The sequence below is a fragment of the Bufo bufo genome, chromosome 6, assembly GCF_905171765.1.
Source record: "Bufo bufo chromosome 6, aBufBuf1.1, whole genome shotgun sequence".
In the NCBI taxonomy this organism is placed as follows: domain Eukaryota; kingdom Metazoa; phylum Chordata; class Amphibia; order Anura; family Bufonidae; genus Bufo; species Bufo bufo.
The window spans coordinates 37,228,601-37,250,151 of NC_053394.1; positions in this window are offsets into that span (position 1 = coordinate 37,228,601).

Genomic DNA, 21,551 nt, shown 5'->3' on the forward strand with positions numbered 1-21,551 from the left:
AGATGCGCAGGTAGAGTATGGCTCCATAAATGCCATCTTAAAGCTCGGTACAACTGACAGGTTGTAAGAATCTGTAATACTGTAGTGTGCATGATTCCTTAAAACAGGCCTTACAAAATTGTTTTATTTAATTGAATACATGTAGACAGACTGCATTAACCCCTTTCTGATGCAGCGTTTTTTGTGTTTTGCTCCCTGTCTTCCCGGAGCCAAAACTTATTTTTTTTTACATTTCTTTTTCCTTCACATTAGCCGTATGGGGCTCTTTTTTGCGGGACAAGTTAAACTTTCTAATGGAATAATTTAATATTGCATAGAACGTAGTGGGAAGCTGGCAAAAAATTCCAAATAAGGTGGAATTGGAAAAAAATAAACGTATTTCGTTTTTACGGTGTTCGCTATACGGTAAGACTAACTTGTGCTCTTCTTTCTCCAGGTCAGTATGATTACAGCGATACTATACATGAGTAGTTTTTTTTGCGTTTTAATACTGAAAAAAAAAGAAGAAAAATATTTTTTGACCCACAGAGCTTTTTATAGTAATGTCTACGGAGATGTGTAGGGGCACATTTTAAGTGGGACGAGCCAAAGTTTTTGTTAATACCATTTTGGGTTGTGCATGACTTTTTGATTGCTTCTTATTCAATTTTTTTGGGGGGTGAAGTGAAGAAAAACCGGCGAATCGACCATTTTTATTTTTTTTCGTTCTGCCATTCACCGTATGTGATACATTTAAAAGAAAAATGTTTTAATAGTACAGGTGTTTTCACATGCCCATGATTTTTTATTTTGGGCAAACGGGGGTGACTAAAATAAATAAATAAATAAATATATATATTTACATTATCCTAACCAGAAATAGCTGTATTACATTTCAGTGCTGCCATCTGCAGGCCTGAATAGTAATATTCAAATAATGAGCCTGGAAGCCTAGTACAGGCTCATTACATTCAAGTAACGCATTCCTTGATCTCTGCCAGGGGGAGGCATTCCTGCCTGTGTAGCGCGCTGTACCGGGTTTTTTGGATTCTCGGATGCCGTGGTCAAAATTGACCATGGCATCTGAGGGGTTAAATGACCGCGATCGCCATTACTGCTAATCGCAGACATTAGCCGCTAGTGTCTGCTGTATGAAACAGGCACCTGCTAGCTATGGCACTCTCTCAGCACCAGAGCAGGTGCCATGTTTAAAGACCGGACAGGGCCAAGCAGTGTAAACGTGATCACACCTGGCCCTGCCAAAGTGCAGAGGGTGCAGCAGTTGCAGTGAGAGCCTGTAGGTGTAATGGCAATGCCTCCGTTGCTCATTTGCATATATTAAAACATAATTTTTCTCAGCAATTTGTCTGCCACAGCCTGCAATTTAAATTTTATTTCAAATCAGTAAGTTGATATTTCTGAAAAACACTGCTATAAAATTTAAGTTTCACAATTGTCAATGGAGTCACAGCTAGAAGAAATGTTGTGAATAAGATAAAACTTAAATAGTTTATTAGATATACACTAAAATAGGGAGAGGTGTGTGAGTCCCTAAATCTACAAACAAACAAAAATATATACTATATGTGGACACTAGACCCTTTTTTTCTGTTGACATAGCACATGTTAGCCTGTGATCACAGGTGCTATCATCACGTTAGGTTACCACATTTTACCCAGCATTCATACGCATGTTGTGTCACTAGCTGATGCAGTAGTGGTTCCGCACCTTTCGTACAGCCACATGTACTGGTGGGATCCAAACGCATCTCACAAATGTCTAGTGTCCACATATAGTATATATTTTTGGTCGTTTGTTTGATTTAGGGACTCACACACCTCTCCCTATTTTAGTGTATATCTAATGAACTATTTAAGTTTTATCTTATTCACAACGTTTCTTCAAGCTGTGACTCACTAAGTTACTTAAAGGGAACCTGTCACCAGGATTTTGGGTATAGAGCTGAGGACATGGGTTGCTAGATGGCCGCTAGCACATCCGCAATATCCAGTCCCCATAGCTCTGTGTGCTTTTATTGTGTATAAAAACAGATTTGATACATATGCAAATTAACCTGAGATGAGTCAGAGCTTGAAAATATGACTCTTCTCTTGTCACACAAGTAAGATATGACAGTTAATTTGCATATGTATCAAATCGTTTTTTTTTTACACAATAAAAGCACACAGAGCTATGGGGACTGGGTATTGCGGATGTGCTAGTGGCCATCTAGCAACCCATGTCCTCAGCTTATACCCAAAATCCCGGTGACAGGTTCCCTTTAAAGGAGGTTATCAGTTATCGCACAGGTATATTTCATCTATTTCATTTAATGTTTCTGTATATCGTTAAAAGAGATCGCCAGTATCCCCCATAACAGTGACATCTACAGCACTTTGCCCCTTTTACAGTAAACTCCACAGTCCCCCACCCCTTAACACTGACCCCATCACAGTGCCCCGCCACTTTAAAATGGGACCTCTACAGCAGCCCATGCCCTTAACTTTGACCTTCACAGCAGGCCGCCCCTTTAACAGTGAGTTTCACAGCACCCCACTCCCTTGACAGTGACCTCCTCAGGGGCCCGCTGCCTTAACAGTGACCTCACAGTACCCTGCCCCCTTAACAGTGACCTCCACAGCAGTTGCCCCTTTAATAGTGGCCCCTTCCCCCTGAACAGTGACCTCCACAGCAGTGGCCCATTTAATAGAGGCCCCTGCCACCTTTTTTTTTTTAACAGTCTTTATTTATTGTTTTTAAAAGAGAAAAAAACAACATGTAAAAGTAGTGCACAGCACACACCAGACATGTAGTACATAGACATTACAGAGGCTAGCTGGATACATTGTAAAGACTTCATAAAGTACTAACAGTACATCTCTGTGTAAGCCTATAAAATCGCTGCTGTAGCTATTTTAACTGCAAAATGTCATTTAAATACCATTCGCTCACTCATACACACTACCGTGGCGCCGCAGACCCCCCACCTTGATTTACAGCATCTCCATCCCATCAGACAGCCACGGGCCCCAGATCTTCTCAAATCTCTCTGGGTTTCCTCTTACGACATAAGTAATTTTGTACATTGGCAAAGCCTCATCAATAAGCTGCACCCATTGCTGGACCAAGGGGACCTTTGGGGGCTTCCAATTCAGCAGAATAACCTTTCTAGCATAAAACATTAGGAGACGATATAATATCCTAGAATATTTAGCTTGCATCAGTTCATTGACCAAACCTAGCAAACTATTCTCCGGGGCGCACATCTCCGGCAAACCCAACTTCAAACTTAAGAACTCATGAACCGCTGACCAATATCTCGCTATTACTTGACAGTCCACTCCCAGACCATATGAAACAGAGTGCCCCTCCCTCTATTACACCTGGTACATTGCGAACTAGTAAGTTTGCGCATATGTTCTAGTCTGACCGGAGTTAAATAAACCCTGTGCAACCATTTAACCTGTATCAGCTGGTCTCTAGCACATATGACTGTGTTTCTCCAGTTATACATCAGCTCCTTTTCATATCTATCCTCTAGGCCCGGGAATATCTACCTTCCATTTTGCTATGGCACTGGACAACGGGGAAGTCTGTCAGTTCAGTAGTAATAAATAAAAGGAAGAAACTGGTTTGTATAGTGTTGTCTGTCTGGCAATTTTTTCAACTTCTCCGTACTCTACCTTGATCCTGCCCTTTCCGAATTGTTCAGTGCAAGCATCTCTAAGTTGGAGATATCTATAGAGACAAGACTGGGGTAGGAGGAATTCGTACTTTAGATCTACATCGTTTTAAATGAGTCCCCCCGTGTACAGTTGTGTCAAATATTTAACCCCATTCTGTGGCTAGAACTCAAAATCTTGCATTTTCTGCAACTCTGTTAGTTTGGAATTCCTCCGTAAAGGCATTACCGGAGACCAAGCATACACCCAGATTGATCCGGTCCCACTATGGACAGAATAACCCCCGCCAGCCGCATAGCCAAGACCTTAGCTAAAATCTTAGCGACCAAATTTATAAGGAAAAATAGGCCAATACGAACTACACTGGTCAGGAGGCTTCCCCGCTTTATGGATCACTACTATAGTAGCTTCCGAGAAGGAGGGTGGTAGTTCAGATGCCTCCAGAGCATAGTCAAACAAAGAGCCTAATTGGGCACCAAATTACTCATTGTACAGCGGGAAAGCCATCCGGACCAGGAGTCTTGTGGGGGGCCATTGAGCCTATCGCCGTCTGGATTTCAATTACAGAAATTGGAGCGTCTAGTAGTTCTCTGTCCCCCCTAGATAATTTAGTGAACTCGATTTGATCCAAATAAGCCCTAAATTCGTCCGTCTCTGGAGGGCAGCCCTGCGTGTAGAGTCTACTATAGTATGAAACAAATTGGGCGCATATATCCTCCGGTTTAAACACTACCTCTCCTGAGTCAGACCTAATCTCTGCCACCATAGTTTGAGGGGTTTCGGCTCTAGCCAAATATGTCAGTGATTTCCCAGTTTTATCTACCTCCGAGAAAATAGTCTGCTGTCTCGCAAGAAGCGCTTTCTTAGTGTACTCAGTAAGGTGTAGCCTATAGTCCCTCTGGATAGATACCTATTTATCCTGCAATTCCTCTCTAGGGTCATCAATATATGCTTCCTTCTCTTCGGCGAGGCTAGCCTCCAACCGAACTCTTGTGATCCGCAACTCCGCCCTGTGAGTGGCAATGGCTGCAATAGTCACGCCTCTCATCACTGCCTTACACGCTTCCCATTCCGTTGTAGGATTTGAAGACCCCTTATTAGCTTTCCAGTATTCCTCCAATTCCTTCCTACAGGTAGCCGGGATCCACCGGGATCACCTTTAACCACATTGCGTTAAGTCTCCATACCTTGGCTGGACCCTCCAGAGGTTGGGCCAGTATCACCTGTAGTGGGGCATGGTCTGAAATACCCCTTGGTAAATAGCTGACTTCTCTCACCATGGGTAGAGAGTTAGGGCTGCCAAACACCAGGTCTATACGTGACATAGTATTGCTAGAGGCCGAATAACACGAGAACTGCCTGCCACTGGGGTTTCTCCATCTCCACAACTCTTCTAAATGATGTGCTATAGCCCAGTTATATAGAGCAGGGTTGTGTTTGTTTGGCGGCTTGAGTCTGTCCAGTCAATTATCCATGACTGCATTAAAGTCTCCTACTATAATAAAGGGGGAGGGGGTAACTGCAAAACTTTTACCACGATCTCATCTAGTACAGATCTAGAGAAGGGGGAGGTACATATATTCCCACTTTTATCATAGGACTGCCCCGTATCATACTAAACATGATCACAAATCTACCATGAGGATCTATCGAAACTGTGTAATTGCAGTTAAGTTTTCTTACTGACAAGGATGGATACTCCCCGCGCTGTGTTCTGCCCCACCCAAGGGCGTCTCAGAGATAAGACCTTACGGACCCTCAGATGCGTCTCCTGTAAAATATTCACAGGGTTGTGAGATTTTAGATAGTTAAACACTAATGCTCTTTTGACCTAGCAATTTAAGCCCCTCACATTCCATGAGATTAACTTAAGTGTTGCCATGACAAGAATAACAATATATATTCACACATCCATTCATACCAATCTAGGCCAAAATAATACCTTCCCCTACCCTCCCTGCCCACACATCCCCAACCTGTCTGGGCCTCTGATCCCAATTTAAACTGTAAATCGAAAGCTAACCTGACACTGAAAACTAGGGCTAGGTCGTCAGCCCATATCTATCACTGACTAAGGGCTCGTTCACACTAAAGTTTTTTGCGTTCCGTATACGGGCTGTTTTTTGCGTTCCGTATACGTAAAGGTGTTGCCAAAAAAAGCTTTAAAATTTACTCCGTATGCATTCCGTTTCCGTATTTCCGTTCCGTTGAAAGATAGAACATGTCCTATTATTGCCCGCAAATCACGTTCCGTGGCTCCATTCAAGTCAATGTTTCCGCAAAAAAAACGGAAATGCATCCGTTTGTCTTCCGTATCCGCTCCGTTTCTGTGGAACCATCTATTGAAAATTTTATGCCCAGCCCAATTTTTTCTATGTAATCACTGTATACTGTATGTGCCATACGGAAAAACGGAACAGAAACGGAAACGCAACGGAAACAAAAAACGCAACAACGGATCTGTGAAAAAAAGGCCCGCAAAACACTGAAAAAGACATATGGTCGTGTGGACGAGCCCTAAGAGGCAGAAACCTAGTTCCCCTGGCCCTTAACCACTCCTCTAATTATGAACTTCTCTAAGAGAGCCGATGACAAGTGTCGTCCAGGAAGGCTTGCCTGATACCTGTCACAAGCGTCCTACCTCCTACTTTCAAAAAGGAACCTCAACTATCTGAGACTATGTAAATTTAGTAAAACCGTTAACACAGAGATGCTTCCCCCCCAAAAAAAAACATATCTACTGTATTTCCCCAACTCCAGCACATTTCTCCCCACTCAAATCCCCCCTTGCCAATATCTTGTAGCGATTGTGTGTCACCGCCAGGTCTGGCAGATGTTCTTCTCTACCTTCTTCTCTCATATCTTGTATGATGTTCTTTGTTTTGGTTTCACTTTCTCATCTCCTTTCCTTCTGCCAGGTGTCACTTATTTAGACTAATCGTCTTCCTTTATATTCCCTCCCATACTGCCTCACTTTGCGGTTTATACTACTTCCTAGATGATGTGTTCACTGCTGGAGGCTGCTTCTGCTGTTTGCTCAGATAAGTCCTTTACTTTATTGTGTTTCCTTGCTGGCTTGATTCTAGGTGACCCTGACTCTGGCCCCTCCGATTGGTGGATGAATTTTTTGTAGCCCTGTGGCAGATATATGATGATCCGGATCGTATTGCTCTGGCTGAATCTAAACTGCGTTTTTTATGCCAGGGTAAACACTCCGCAGAGATATATTGTTCTGAATTTCGAAGATGGGCAGCCGATACTGGTTGGAATGATGCTGCACTCCGAAGTCAATTTTGCCATGGTCTTTCGGAAAGATTGAAAGATGCATTTGCTTTTCATGAGAGACCAGCGTCGTTAGAGTCAGCCATGTTTCTAGCTGTTCGTATTGACAGGCGTCTTAGAGAGAGAGAGGAGACTACTCTTTCCTGTCATATTCAGCCCAAGGACAGTGGGGCTGTCTCATTCAGTGCGCAGGGGTTTCAGGCTGTCTCAATCCCCTCTGAGGAGGAGGCCATGCAGCTGGGTTTGCTTGCCTCTGATAGTAGAGGATTCAGCTCTCAGAGGAGGGTTTGTTTCTGTTGTGGGGGTATAAATCATTTAGCTAATGTTTGCCCCTCTAGGAGATTCATGAAGTTTTCTGAGGGTAATAAAAACAAAAACAAAACAAAAAAAAACCTCTAAAACCTTTCCATTTGCTACTATTGTCAAGGTTGATGCGGAAATTGAAGGTTTGCCGTTTGCTTGTTGTTCCCGTTTTCTCCTACCTGCCAGGGTGGCGCTAGATAGCAAGAACATTGTTTGTGAGATTTTTGTAGATAGTGGAGCAGCTGTCAATCTCATTGAAAATCAATTTGCAACAATGCATGGTTTCCAGGTATGCACTTTGTAAAAGGATATACCTGTTTTTGCTATCGATTCCGTTCCACTTTCTCAAAGATCGTTAAAGGGCACAGTTCACAATATCCGTTTGACTGTGGGTGACGCTCATGTTGAGGATGTGTCATGTTTCGTCTTAAGCGGATTACCTACTCCTCTAGTGTTGGGGCTACCCTGGCTCACTAAACATAACCCCACCATTGATTGGCAAGCAAGGCAAATAAATGGTTGGAGTGAATTTTGCAGAGAGAATTGCTTCACGGCATCTCTTTCAGAGGTTTCTACCAAGACTGTGCCATTTTCTCTCTCTGAATTTTCGGATGTGTTTTTCCGAGAGTGGTGTCCAGGAGTTGCCCCCTCACCGGGAGTACGACTGCCCTATTAATCTCATCCCAGGCGCCAAGCTGCCAAAATCACGACAATACAATCTCTCCCAACCTGAAAGGGTCGCTATGCGTACTTATATCTCTGAGAGCCTGAGAAAGGGACACATCCGACCCTCGAAGTCACCTGTTGCCGCTGTTTTTTTTTTTTGCTAAGAAAAAAGGGGCTTTTTTAAGACCTTGTCTGGATTTCAGGGAGCTGAACCGTATCACGATTCATGACCCATATCCGCTTCCTCTGATCCCGGACCTGTTTAACCAGACTGTTGGGGCTAAAGTTTTTTCTAAGTTGGATTTAAGAGGGGCATACAACCTAGTCAGGGTCAGGGAAGGGGACGAATGGAAGACGGCCTTCAATACCCCTGAGGGTCATTTCGAGAATTTGGTTATGCCCTTTGGTTTGATGAATGCCCCGCCGTCTTCCAACATTTTGTGAACAGCATTTTTTATCATTTAATGGGGAAATTTGTACTGGTGTATCTAGATGACATTTTGATTTTTTTCTCCTGATTTCAAGACTCATCGGGACCACCTATGTCAGGTCTTGCTGATTCTACGGGAGAATAAATTGTACGCTAAACTGGAAAAATGTGTGTTTGCGGTTTCCGGAGATTCAACTTCTTGGTTTTCTTCTCTCCGCTTCTGGTTTTCGGATGGACCCTGAGAAGGTCCGCGCTGTGCTTGATTGGGAGCTTCCTGAGAATCAGAAGGCGCTGATGCGGTTTTTGGGTTTTGCCAATTATTACAGAAAGTTCATTTTGAATTATTCCTCTGTTGTTAAGCCACTCACTGATATGACTAAAAAGGGGGTGGATTTTTCCTCGTGGTTGGTAGATGCGCTTAAAGCCTTTTCTAGTATTAAAGAGAGTTTTGCTTCCGCTCCCATTTTGGTACAACCTGATGTCTCTCTACCCTTTATTGTTGAGGTGGATGCTTCTGAGGTGGGTGTGGGTGCGGTCTTATCTCAGGGTCCCTCTCCTGCCAAATGGCGACCGTGTGCCTTTTTCTCAAGGAAACTATCCACTGCAGAGAGAATTTATGATGTGGGAGATAGGGAGTTGTTGGCCATCAAATTAGCTTTTGAGGAATGGCGCCATTGGTTAGAGGGAGCCAGACACCCTATTACTGTGTTTACCGACCATAAGAATCTGGCCTACTTGGAATCGGCCAAGCGTCTGAACCCGAGACAGGCCAGATGGTCTTTGGTCTTTTCTAGGTTTAATTTTGTTGTTACGTTCCGCCCTGGGCTTAAAAATGTGAAGGCGGATGCCCTGTCACGTTGTTTTCCAGGAGGGGGGAACTTTGAAGACCCGGGTCCCATTTTGGCTGAAGGGGTGGTCGTCTCTGCTCTTTATCCTGATTTGGAGGCAGAGGTTTAGGCAGCCCAGGCAGAGGCTGCTGATCTTTGTCCTCCTGGGAGGTTGTTTGTGCCTCTCACTTTACGACACAAGGTTTTTAAGCAGCACCACGATACTGTCCTTGCTGGGCACCCGGGGAGTAGAGCCACAGTGGATGTCATTGCTCGGAGATTCTGGTGGCCGGCTCTTCGTAAGACGGTTGAGGGTTTTGTGGCAGCCTGCGAGACCTGCGCTCGTGCCAAGGTCCCTCATTCACGGCCATCGGGTTCTCTCCTCCCGTTACCCATTCCTTCCCGTCCTTGGACGCATCTGTCCATAGACTTCATTATGGACCTGCCTCGTTCCTCGGGGAAGACTGTGATTCTGGTGGTAGTGGACCGTTTTAGCAAAATAGCACATTTCATTCCCTTTCCTGGGTTACCCAATGCTAAGACGCTGGCGCAAGCGTTTGTTGATCATATTGTTTAATTGCATGGCATTCCTTCAGACATCGTTTCTGATAGGGGCACACAATATGTTTCCAGATTCTGGTAGGTCTTCTGTTCTCGCTTGGGGGTTCGGTTGTCGTTCTCTTCTGCTTTTCACCCGCAGTCGAATTGTCAGACCGAACGCGTCTATCAGAATCTGGAGACATATCTGCGCTGTTTTGTGGTGGAGAATCAGGAGGATTGGTATTCTTTTTTGTCCCTTGCTGAGTTTGCTTTAAATAACCGTCGCCAGGAGTCCTCTGATAAGTTACCATTTTTTGGTGCATATGGGTTTCATCCGCAGTTTGGGACATTCTCTAGAGAGGGGTCTTCTGGTTTACCTGATGAGGAGAGATTCTCCTCGTCTTTGTCATTTATTTGGCAAAAGATTCAGGGTAATCTGAAGAGGATGAGTGAGAGATATAAGCGTGTGGTGGATAAGAGACGTGTGCCTGGTCCGGACCTGAATGTGGGTGATCTGGTTTGGTTGTCTACAAAGAATATCAAACTGAAGGTTCCCTCCTGGAAGTTGGGTCCTAAGTTTATTGGGCCTTACAAGATCTTGTCCGTCATCAATCCCGTTGCCTTCCGTCTTGATCTTCCTCAGACTTGGAAGATCCATAATGTTTTTCACAAGTCCCTATTAAAACCTTATGTCCAACCCACTGTACCCTCCTCTTTGCCTCCTCCTCCAATTATTGTTGATGGTAATCTTAAATTTCAGGTCTCTAGGATTGTGGATTCTCGCATTATCCGCGGTTCTCTTCAGTACCTCGTTCATTGGGAGGGTTATGGTCCTGAGGAGAGGATGTGGGTCCCAGTGGCGGACATTAAAGGGTTTCTATCACTTCGTTTCACATAATTAACTGTCAGACATTAGCGATCCGCTAGTGTCTGCTCTGCCAAACCATCCTAATATAATTGCTTTTGGGGCAGCCGTTTTGCTAAAAAAAGAACTTTTATTAATATGCTAATGAGCCTCTAGGTGCTATGGGGGCGTCATTAGCACCTAGAGGCTCCGTCTACCTTCACAAACTGCCGCCGCCCAGCGCGTCCCTCCAGCCCGCCCATCTCCTCCGGAATGCGATCCTCCCTGTGAGCGTATGTATTCGGCGCATGCGCAGTGAATGTCTGACCGCTTCCCTGCTCAGACATCTCCACTGCGCCTGCGCGATGACGTCATAGTGCTCCGAGGAACAGGCGCAGTGGAGATGTCTGAGCAGGGAAGCGGTCAGACATTCACTGCGCATGCGCCGAATACAGGCGCTCACAGGGAGGATCACATTCCGGGGGAGATAGGCGGGCTGGAGGGACGCGCTGGGCGGCGGCAGTTTGTGAAGGTAGACGGAGCCTCTAGGTGCTAATGACGCCCCCATAGCACCTAGAGGCTCATTAGCATATTAATAAAAGTTCTTTTTTTAGCAAAACGGCTGCCCCAAAAGCAATTATATTAGGATGGTTTGGCAGAGCAGACACTAGCGGATCGCTAGTGTCTGACAGCTAATTATGTGAAACGAAGTGATAGAAACCCTTTAAGGCCACTCGTCTCATCAGGGCTTTCCATAGGTCTCATCCTGAGAAGGTGGGCTCTGAGTGTCCGGAGTCCACCCGTAGAGGGAGGGGTACTGTCACTGCCAGTTCTGTGAGAAGGTCTGGCAGACGTTCTTCTCTACCTCTTGTATGATGTTCTTTGTTTTGGTTTCACTTTCTCATCTCCTTTCCTTCTGCCAGTTGTCACTTATTTAGACTAATCGTCTTCCTTTATATTCCCTCCCATACTGCCTCACTTTGCGGTTTATACTACTTCCTGGATGAAGTGTTCACTGCTGGAGGCTGCTTCTGCTGTTTGCTCAGATAAGTACTTTACTTTATTGTGTTTCCTTGCTGACTTGATTCTAGGTCATAAAATACAGTCAGTTACGTTGACCAGCTAGTTCATCGCATCTCCTCTTGAGGCCGCTGTGTGTCCAGCAAGTTCGAAGCCTCTTCTGGCGTCAGGACGACTCGCTTCTTTCAATCTACTTGCACTCGAAGCCTGGTCGGATAAAGCATTGCATATTGTATGCCCAGTTCTCTCAGCTTGGCCCGGACATGTGTAAATTGCCTCCTCTTTTGTACCTCAGTGGTAAAATCAGGGTAGAAGGATATTTTAGTGTTCTCATATATAATAGATCCTTTTTTCCTAGGTGCCGCCAGAATACTATCTCTGTCTCTATGCGGTATGCAAAACATTGAGAGAGATGCAACGGCGAGAGCACAGACTTAATCAGATTCTCAGTGAAGGCCTCAGGGTCAGTGCCTTCTGCCCGTTCAGGTAAACCAAGTATACAGATATTCCACAGATCTCCTGTGGTCTCCTTCCTCCTGGCGTTAACCCCCCCAGGCTAGTACTCTCACCATTGGGAGTCCCCTGTCCTGGGTCAGATGTCCCCGAACCAGTTCATCTGCTAGGGGGGCTCTGAGCAGGCTGCGGGCTGTTTGCTTATGCAGCCCTGTCCCGCGCTTTCAGGCGGTGTCACATTGCTGGCAGGGCTTGGGGCGCTGTTTGTGGCCTGCTGCAGCAGCCGGCCTGAATGAAGCTAATTGCCAGTCTGTGTTTGCTCCACACTTGCTCAGACTACAGGCACCATGGAAGTGGATCATGCCGACCCTGCCGAAACCCGGAAGACATCTTTAACTGTGAGTAAGGTGGTTTAGCCACCCATTCCCCTTCCCATCACTGTTTTCTTATAAGGTTCTCTCTGTCCCTTCTTTTTTTCAGGGGGTCAAGGAGCCTTCAGGGGGAGGAAGGAGATAGGAGGCAGCCCAGGTTTTGTTCTATGTGCCATATTCCCTTACCTAACTCATATAGGCACCCTATCTGTAACACCTGTATAGGGACTGTAGTTAGGGAGGAACGGTCAGCTATGATGCAGGACATTAGGTCCATTATTAGGGAAGAGATTCGCTCTTCTATGGCCAAAAAACATTCCCTTGCTGAACCGTGCCCTAGCGCTGCTTCCGCTAAGCGCCCTAGAATCTCCGCTGAATCCTCCTCCGATGCTGATGACACCCCTATGGCTGTCGGTGGTTTTCAGACATAGTATGTGAGCAAGGGGAAAGGGAGGACTCTGACTCACAATCAGTAGTGAAATACTATTTTGATTCTGTTAATATAGACTCCCTTCTGTCCGCCGTCCGTAATACCATGGACATTGAAGAGGAGGTACAACTTCACTCAATTCAGGACCAAATGTTTGGGGGTTCGAGAGGCAGGAAGCGTAAAGTTTTTCCTGTAAACCCAAATCTGAAGGAACTCATCATAGATGAGTTGGCGGACGTTAATAGAAGTTCTTGGTCCCTAGAGAATTCAGGAATAGACTTCCATTCAGTCCTGAAGATGCAAAAATCTGGGATGAAATCCCTAAAATAGATGTACAGGTCGCTAAAGTAGGCAAATGTAAATCAATTCCCTTTGAGGATGCCTCCCAACTTAAAGACCCCATGGACCGTAGGTAGGAGGGGTTACTTAAGAAACTATGGGAGAACAGGGCCATTTCCATTAAAACTAATGTAGCAGCCACTTCTGTTACAAGGTCAATGTTTGTTTTGCTTAACAAAGTTGAGGACCATCTTAGGTACTCCTAGGGATAAGATTTTAGAGTCCTTTCCTCTCCTTAAAATGGCCACAGGTTTTCTGGCTGATGTCTCTGCAGAATCTGTGAGGTTTGCCGTCAGATCCTTATCTTTGTCTAACTCTGTCCGCCGTGCACTCTGGCTTAAGCCTTGGTCGGGGGACACTTTTATAAAAAAATAGACTTTGCTCATTTCCCTTTAAGGGGTCCCTGGTGTTCGGGCCAGAGGTGGACAAGATTTTGAAAGATGCCGCAGATAAAAAGAAAGGGTTTCCAATTGAGAGAGCTCCTAGAAAAACCCAGTCCTTTCGCAGCAACAAGAGTCCTTCCAGAAATTCTGCTTCAAAAGGAAAAGCAAAGGGGGTAAAGGGAAAAATGTTATCCTCAACTCCAACTTTAGTTCTGACCCCGCCCCTGCAAAAAAATTACAGTGATCAGGTTGGGGGAAGACTCCTTAAATTTGGGGACCAATGGGTCAGTGGGACCTCAAATCCTTGGGCTCTGCAAGAAGTACAGCAAGTGTTAAAAATAGCATTTCTAAGTCTTCCCCCCATCAATTTTTCTGGTCACAACCTTCTCCTCGCCAGCAGAGTCAGCCCAGTTAGATAAGGGGGTCTTGGACTTGTTGTCTCTGGGAGCCATCATTCCGGAACCCTTAGACCAGGAGGGTCGGGGGCATTTCTCCAGACTTTTTCTTGTAAAAAAAGCCAAACGAGTCATACCGGACTATCATAAATCTAAAACACCTCAATCGGTGGATAGGATAGAGACATTTCAAGATGGAGTGACTGAGCACCATAGTGCCTCTGATTCATCAAAATGCTTTGATGTGTTCGGTTTATTTAAAGGACGCATATTATCATGTCCCTATCCACCCCTGGTACCAGCAGTTCCTTCGGTTTGCTGTGTCCCTGAGGGGGAAAATTTGTCAGTTCGTGTCTCCCGTTCGGAATCTCCTCTGCTCCCCGAGTTTTTACCAGACTTGTGGTGGAGATGGTGGCCCACCTGAGACAACAGGGCGTCCAGATATTTCCTTATCTGGACGAAATTTTGATTGTAGCAAAATCCAGAGAGGAAATCCAGTCACCTCTATCCAAATCTCTGGATCTTTTTCACTTCCTGGGGTGGAAGGCAAATTGGGAGAAATCCAGCCTAGATCCCTCCACTCACAAGATTTTCCTGGGGACATTGCTAGATTCAGAAGCCCAGATGTCCTTTCTTCCAGACACCAAAAAAGAAAATCTTGCCCTAAAGGTGTCATCCCTACAGAGGATGTCTTGGGCTTCTATTCGGGATTTTATGAGAGTTCTGGGCCTCATGACCTCCTGCATACAAGCAGTAGCATGGAGTCAGGCCCACTCCAGACCCCTCTAGTCCAATCTTCTCTCCCACTGGGACCGAAGTCAATCGTCCCTAGACAAAAAGATTCCAATTTCCTCAGTCACATAAAAATCCCTAAATTGATGGCAGGACAAGAGGAATCTCTTTGTAGGAATCTTCTGGTCCCATTCTCCTGTAGTGACAGTAACTACAGATGCAAGCGGGACAGGTTGGGGAGTAGTGTACCAATGGGGCTCAGTTCAGGACATCTGGACATCAGAGATAGGTCGGAGGTCCTCCAATTACAGGGAACTCAGGGCTGTTTGGGAAGCACTAAGGTCCCTTCAGGGTCAGCTAGTCGGGAAACATCTCAGGATTTACTTGTCACGGATGGTGTACAGGAAACAAGACAATACCATATAAACAATGTCTCTCTGGATCCACAACTAAGGAACAAAGGGAGACCCCTGCAATAGAGCTGCCGCTCTCCCTCACTGCTCAGCCTATGCGAACACCCCAAAGGTGGATGGCCGCATATCCACGTTCCTCGGCTATCTATTACCTGAAGACCCTACAATAGTGAAGGGACACGACCACCGGCTCCCTACACTGACACGGAGGGAGTCAGGGTCACCTGGATCCAGAAAAGACAAAAACATAAATACATAAACAGCACTTATCTGCAGACGACTGATGACTGGGAACTGGGAACTGGGAACAGCATGCACACACACTCCAGGAAGTTGTATCAGCCGCACACTACTGCATTATGGGGAAGAACTTAAATGGTAGCGATCAGTCTGACTGAATGACAGCTGAGATAGACTAACGAGATGAGAAACTAAACCAAAACAAGGAAATTCAAGGAGGAGGATCTGAGAAGCTCCTGTAAGCGCTTCTCAGCTGTCTGGCTGTGACAGTACCCCTCCCTCTAGGAGTGGACTCCGGACACTCAGGGCCCACCTTCTCAGGATGGGACCTATGGAAAGCCCTGATGAGACGAGAGGCCTTAATGTCCGTCACTGGGACCCACATCCTCTCCTCAGGACCATAACCTTCCCAATGAACGAGGTACTGGAGAGAACCGCGGACAAGACGAGAATCCACAATCCTAGAGACCTGAAATTCAAGATTTCCATCAACCATAATCGGAGGAGGAGGCAAAGGCGAGGGTACAATAGGTTGAACATAAGGTTTCAATAAGGACTTATGAAAAACATTATGGATCTTCCAAGTCTGAGGAAGATCAAGACGGTAGGCAACAGGATTGATGACAGACAGGATCTTGTAAGGCCCAATAAACCTAGGACCCAACTTCCAGGAGGGAACCTTCAATTTGATATTCTTGGTAGACAACCACACCAGATCACCAACATTCAGGTCCGGACCAGGCACACGTCTCTTATCCGCCACACGCTTATATCTCTCACTCATGCTCTTTAGATTATCCTGAATCTTTTGCCAAATAGATGACAAAGACGAGGAGAATCTGTCCTCATCAGGCAAACCAGAAGAGCCCTCTCCCGAGAAAGTCCCAAACTGCGGATGGAACCCATAAGCACCAAAAAATGGTGACTTATCAGAGGACTCCTGACGACGGTTATTTAAAGCAAACTCAGCAAGGGACAAAAAAGAACACCAATCCTCCTGATTCTCCGCCACAAAACAGCGCAGATATGTCTCCAGATTCTGATTGACGCGCTCTGTCTGGCCATTCGACTGCGGATGGAAAGCAGAAGAGAATGACAACCGAACCCCCAAGCGAGAACAGAAAGCCTTCCAGAATCTGGAAACAAACTGCGTGCCCCTATCAGAGACTATGTCTGAAGGAATCCCATGCAATTTGACAATGTGGTCAATAAATGCCTGCGCCAGCGTCTTAGCATTGGGCAAACCAGGGAAAGGGATAAAATGCACCATTTTGCTAAAACGGTCCACCACCACCAGAATCACAGACTTCCCCGAGGAACGAGGCAAGTCCGTTATGAAGTCCATGGACAGATGAGTCCAAGGACGGGAAGGAATGGGCAAAGGAAGGAGAGGACCTGATGGCCGTGAATGAGGGACCTTGGCACGAGCGCAAGTCTCGCAAGCTGCCACAAAACCCTCAACCGACTTACGAAGCGCAGGCCACCAGAATCTCCGAGCGATGAGATCCAGTGTGGCTCTTGCCCCCGGGTGCCCAGCAAGGACCGTGTCGTGGTGTTCTTTAAAAATCTTGTGTCTCAAAGCGAGAGGCACAAACAACCTCCCAGGAGGACAAAGATCAGGAGCCTCTGACTGGGCTACCTGCACCTCTGCCTCCAATTCAGGAAAAAGAGCAGAGACCACCACACCTTCAGCCAAAATGGGACCCGGGTCTTCAAAATTCCCACCTCCTGGAAAACAACGTGACAGGGCATCTGCCTTCACATTCTTAACCCCAGGGCGGAACGTAACAACAAAATTAAACCTTGAAAAGAACAAAGACCATCTGGCCTGTCTCGGGTTCAGACGCTTGGCTGACTCCAAATAGGCCAGATTTTTATTGTCAGTAAACACGGTAATAAGGTGTCTGGCTCCCTCTAGCCAATGGCGCCATTCCTCAAAAGCCAACTTGATGGCCAACAATTCCCTATCTCCCACATCATAATTTCTCTCTGCGGAGGAGAGTTTCTTTGAGAAAAAGGCACACGGTTGCCATTTGGCAGGAGAGGAACCCTGAGACAAGACCGCACCCACCCCTACCTCAGAAGCATCAACCTCAACTATGAAGGGTAACGAAATATCAGGTTGTACTAGGATGGGAGCGGAAGCAAAACTCTCCTTGATATTAGAAAAGGCCTTACGCGCCTCTACCGACCAGGAAGAAAAATCTACCCCCTTTCTGGTCATATCAGTGAGTGGTTTAACAACAGAGGAATAATTCAAAATAAATTTCCTGTAATAATTGGCAAAGCCCAAAAAATGCATCAGCGCCTTCTGGTTCTCAGGAAGCTCCCACTCAAGCACAGCGCGGACCTTCTCGGGGTCCATGCGAAAACCAGAAGCGGAGACAAGAAACCCCAGAAATTGGATTTCTGGAACCGCAAACACACATTTTTCCAGTTTCGCATATAATTTATTCTCCCGCAGAATGAGCAAGACCTGACGTAAGTGTTCCTTATGAAATCAGGAGAAAAAATCAAAATGTCATCCAAATACACTAATACAAATTTTCCCATTAAATGATAAAAAATGCTGTTGACGAAATGCTGAAAAACGGCTGGGGCATTCATCAAACCAAAAGGCATAACCAAATTCTCAAAATGGCCCTCAGGGGTATTGAAAGCCGTCTTCCATTCGTCTCCTTCTCTGACCCTAACTAGGTTGTATGCCCCTCTTAGGTCTAATTTGGAAAAGACTTTAGCCCCAACAACCTGGTTAAACAGGTCCGGGATCAGAGGAAGCGGATAAGGATCACGAATAGTGATACTGTTCAGCTGCCTGAAATCCAGACAAGGTCTTAAAGAACCATCTTTTTTCTTAACAAAGAAAAAACCAGCGGCTACAGGTGACTTCGAGGGTCGTATGTGTCCTTTTCTCAAACTCTCAGAGATATAAGCCCGCATAGCGACCCTCTCAGGTTGGGAGAGATTGTATAAACGAGATTTAGGCAGCTTGGCGCCTGGGATGAGATTAATAGGGCAATCATACTCCCTGTGCGGAGGCAAACCCTGAACTCCACTCTCAGAGAAGACATCCAAAAATTCAGAGAGGAAAGGTGGTACAGTCTTAGTAGAAACCTCAGAAACAGATGTTATGAGGCAATTCTCTCTGCAAAAGTTACTCCAACCATTTATTTGCCTCGCTTGCCAATCAATGGTGGGGTTATGTTTAGTGAGCCAGGGTAGCCCCAACACTAGAGGAGTAGGCAAACCGCTAAGGACGAAACATGACACATCCTCAACATGAGCATCACTCACAATTAAACGGATATTGTGAACTATGCCCTTTAATGATTTCTGAGAAAGTGGAGCTGAATCAATAGCAAAAACAGGAATATCCCTTCCCAAAGTGCATACCTGGAAACCATGAGTTATTGCAAATTGATTATCAATGAGGTTGACAGCTGCTCCACTATCCACAAAAATCTCACAAAAAATGCTCTTGCTCTCTAGCGCCACCCTAGCAGGCAGGACAAAACGGGAACTACAAGCAAACGGAAAACCTTCAATTTCCGCCTCAACCCTGCCAATAGTACCAGACGGAACATTTTTAAAAGATTTTTTCCTTTTTGTCTCTTTATTACTCCCAGAAAACTGCCTGAATCTCCTTGAGGGACAAACATTTGCCAAATGATTTATACCTCCACAACAAAAACAAACCCTCCCATGCGGGCTGAATCTTCTATTGTCAGAGGCAATCAACCCCATCTGCATGGGCTCCCGCTCAGAAGGGGCTGACAGCGACTGAGACTCCTGCGCACAGAATGAGACCGCTGCACTGTTCCGAGACTGAGTAGGACAGGAAGGAGAGATCTCTCGTCTCTCTCTAAGACGCCTGTCAATACGAACGGCCTGAGACATAGCAGAGTCCAAGGAGATAGGCCTCTCATGAAAGGAAAATGCATCTTTCAATCCCTCTGAAAGACCATGGCAAAATTGACTTCGGAGTGCAGCATCATTCCAACCAGTATCAGCTGCCCATCTCCGAAATTCGGAGCAGTATATCTCTGCGGATTGTTTACCCTGGCATAACAGACGTAGTCTAGACTCAGCCAGAGCAATACGATCCGGATCATCATATATCTGACCCAGGGCTAAAAAGAATTCATCCACTGAGCGGAGGGGCCGTGCCCCCTCCGGTAGCGAAAAGGCCCAAGACTGAGCGTTACCCCTGAGCAGCGATACAATGATCCCCACCCTCCGTTCATCACCAGAAGAATGGGTAAGAAGGCGAAAATGGAGTTTGCAAGCCTCTTTAAAACGCACAAAATTCTCACTACCCCCAGAGAACGTATCCGGGAGCGAGATCTTGGGCTCAGCACAAACTCCATGAACGCAATCTGAACCGGTCACTTGAAACTGAGAAAAAATCCTACGGAGATCAGCTACCTCCAATGAAAGACCCTGGAGGCGTTCAGCCAAAAGTGAAACCGGATCCATGCTTGAGACGGTTTTGGCGGCTGATAATGTCACGGATGGTGTACAGGAAACAAGACAATACCATATAAACAATGTCTCTCTGGATCCACAACTAAGGAACAAAGGGAGACCCCTGCAATAGAGCTGCCGCTCTCCCTCACTGCTCAGCCTATGCGAACACCCCAAAGGTGGATGGCCGCATATCCACGTTCCTCGGCTATCTATTACCTGAAGACCCTACAATAGTGAAGGGACACGACCACCGGCTCCCTACACTGACACGGAGGGAGTCAGGGTCACCTGGATCCAGAAAAGACAAAAACATAAATACATAAACAGCACTTATCTGCAGACGACTGACGACTGGGAACTGGGAACAGCATGCACACACACTCCAGGAAGTTGTATCAGCCGCACACTACTGCATTATGGGGAAGAACTTAAATGGTAGCGATCAGTCTGACTGCATGACAGCTGAGATAGACTAACGAGATGAGAAACTAAACCAAAACAAGGAAATTCAAGGAGGAGGATCTGAGAAGCTCCTGTGAGCGCTTCTCAGCTGTCTGGCTGTGACATTACTCCGACAATACAACAGCAGTCTCCTTCATAAGGCATCAGGGTGGGACGTGTCACCCTCATCTTCAGAATCTCTCCAAGGAGATAATTTCCTGGGCAGAAAAGACAGTCCTTTCCATCACAGCTGTACACCTGAGAGGAGTGGACAATGTCCAGGCAGATTTTTTGAGCAGAAGGAGAATAGACCCAGGAGAGCGGGAGCTCCACAAGGCTGCGTTCGAGATGATAGCCCAGAACTGGGGTCATCCTCAGGTGGACCTGTTCGCTACCAGGGAAAACAGAAAGGTCCCCTTGTTCTTTTCCCTGAACAGGGGATATTTCCCCACAGGTCTGGATGCTCTAGGGCAGGACTGGCATTGGAACCTGGCTTATGCCCTTCCCCCATTTCCCCTTATCCCAGCAGTTACCAAGAAGATAAGAGAAGGGAAAGGGAAAGTGATTCTGGTAGTTCCAGCTTGGTCCAAGAGGAACTGGTATCCTCTGCTAGAGTCCCTAGCGATAGCTCCCCCTTTTCCGTTCCGTCCAGACCAGATCTGCTCCAGCAGGGTCCCCTTTGGTTTCCCGAGGTAGGGAGACTCCATCTCACAGCATGGATCCTGAGTGGTGGATCCTAAAGCAGAGGGGTCTGTCAGACCCAGTCATCTCGACTATCCAGTCATGGAGAAGACCTTCTACAGTTTCTGTCTTTTGTAGGACCTGACGTAGGTTTAATTCCTGGCTGCTGGATAGACCCTTTGAAATAGACAACCCTAGTATCCCCCCAATCTTGGACTTCTTGCAGGAAGGTCTGCAGAAGGGCCTTAGTTATAACACCATCAAGGTACAGGTGTCGGCTCTGTCAAGCTTCCTTGGGGTGTCTCTAGCTGAGGATAAGCTAGTGAAGAGGTTCGTCAAAGGCGTCAGTGTTATTAAGCCTAGGTCTAGGTCCTCTGTGCCCAGTTGGGATCTCAACTTAGTGCTGTCAGGACTAACAAGAAGTCCCTTTGAACCTGTTTCGGTGGCAGAAATTAAATTTCTTTCATGGAAAGCGGCTTTTTTAGTTGCAGTTTCTACAGCCCGCAGAATAGGGGAAATCCAAGACCTTTCTATTAGAGAACCTTTTTAGGGTCTCAGATGAGATTATTCTCAGACACCGTCCAGATTTTCTCCCTAAGGTGTCTTCTTATTTTCATAAAAGCCAAGATAT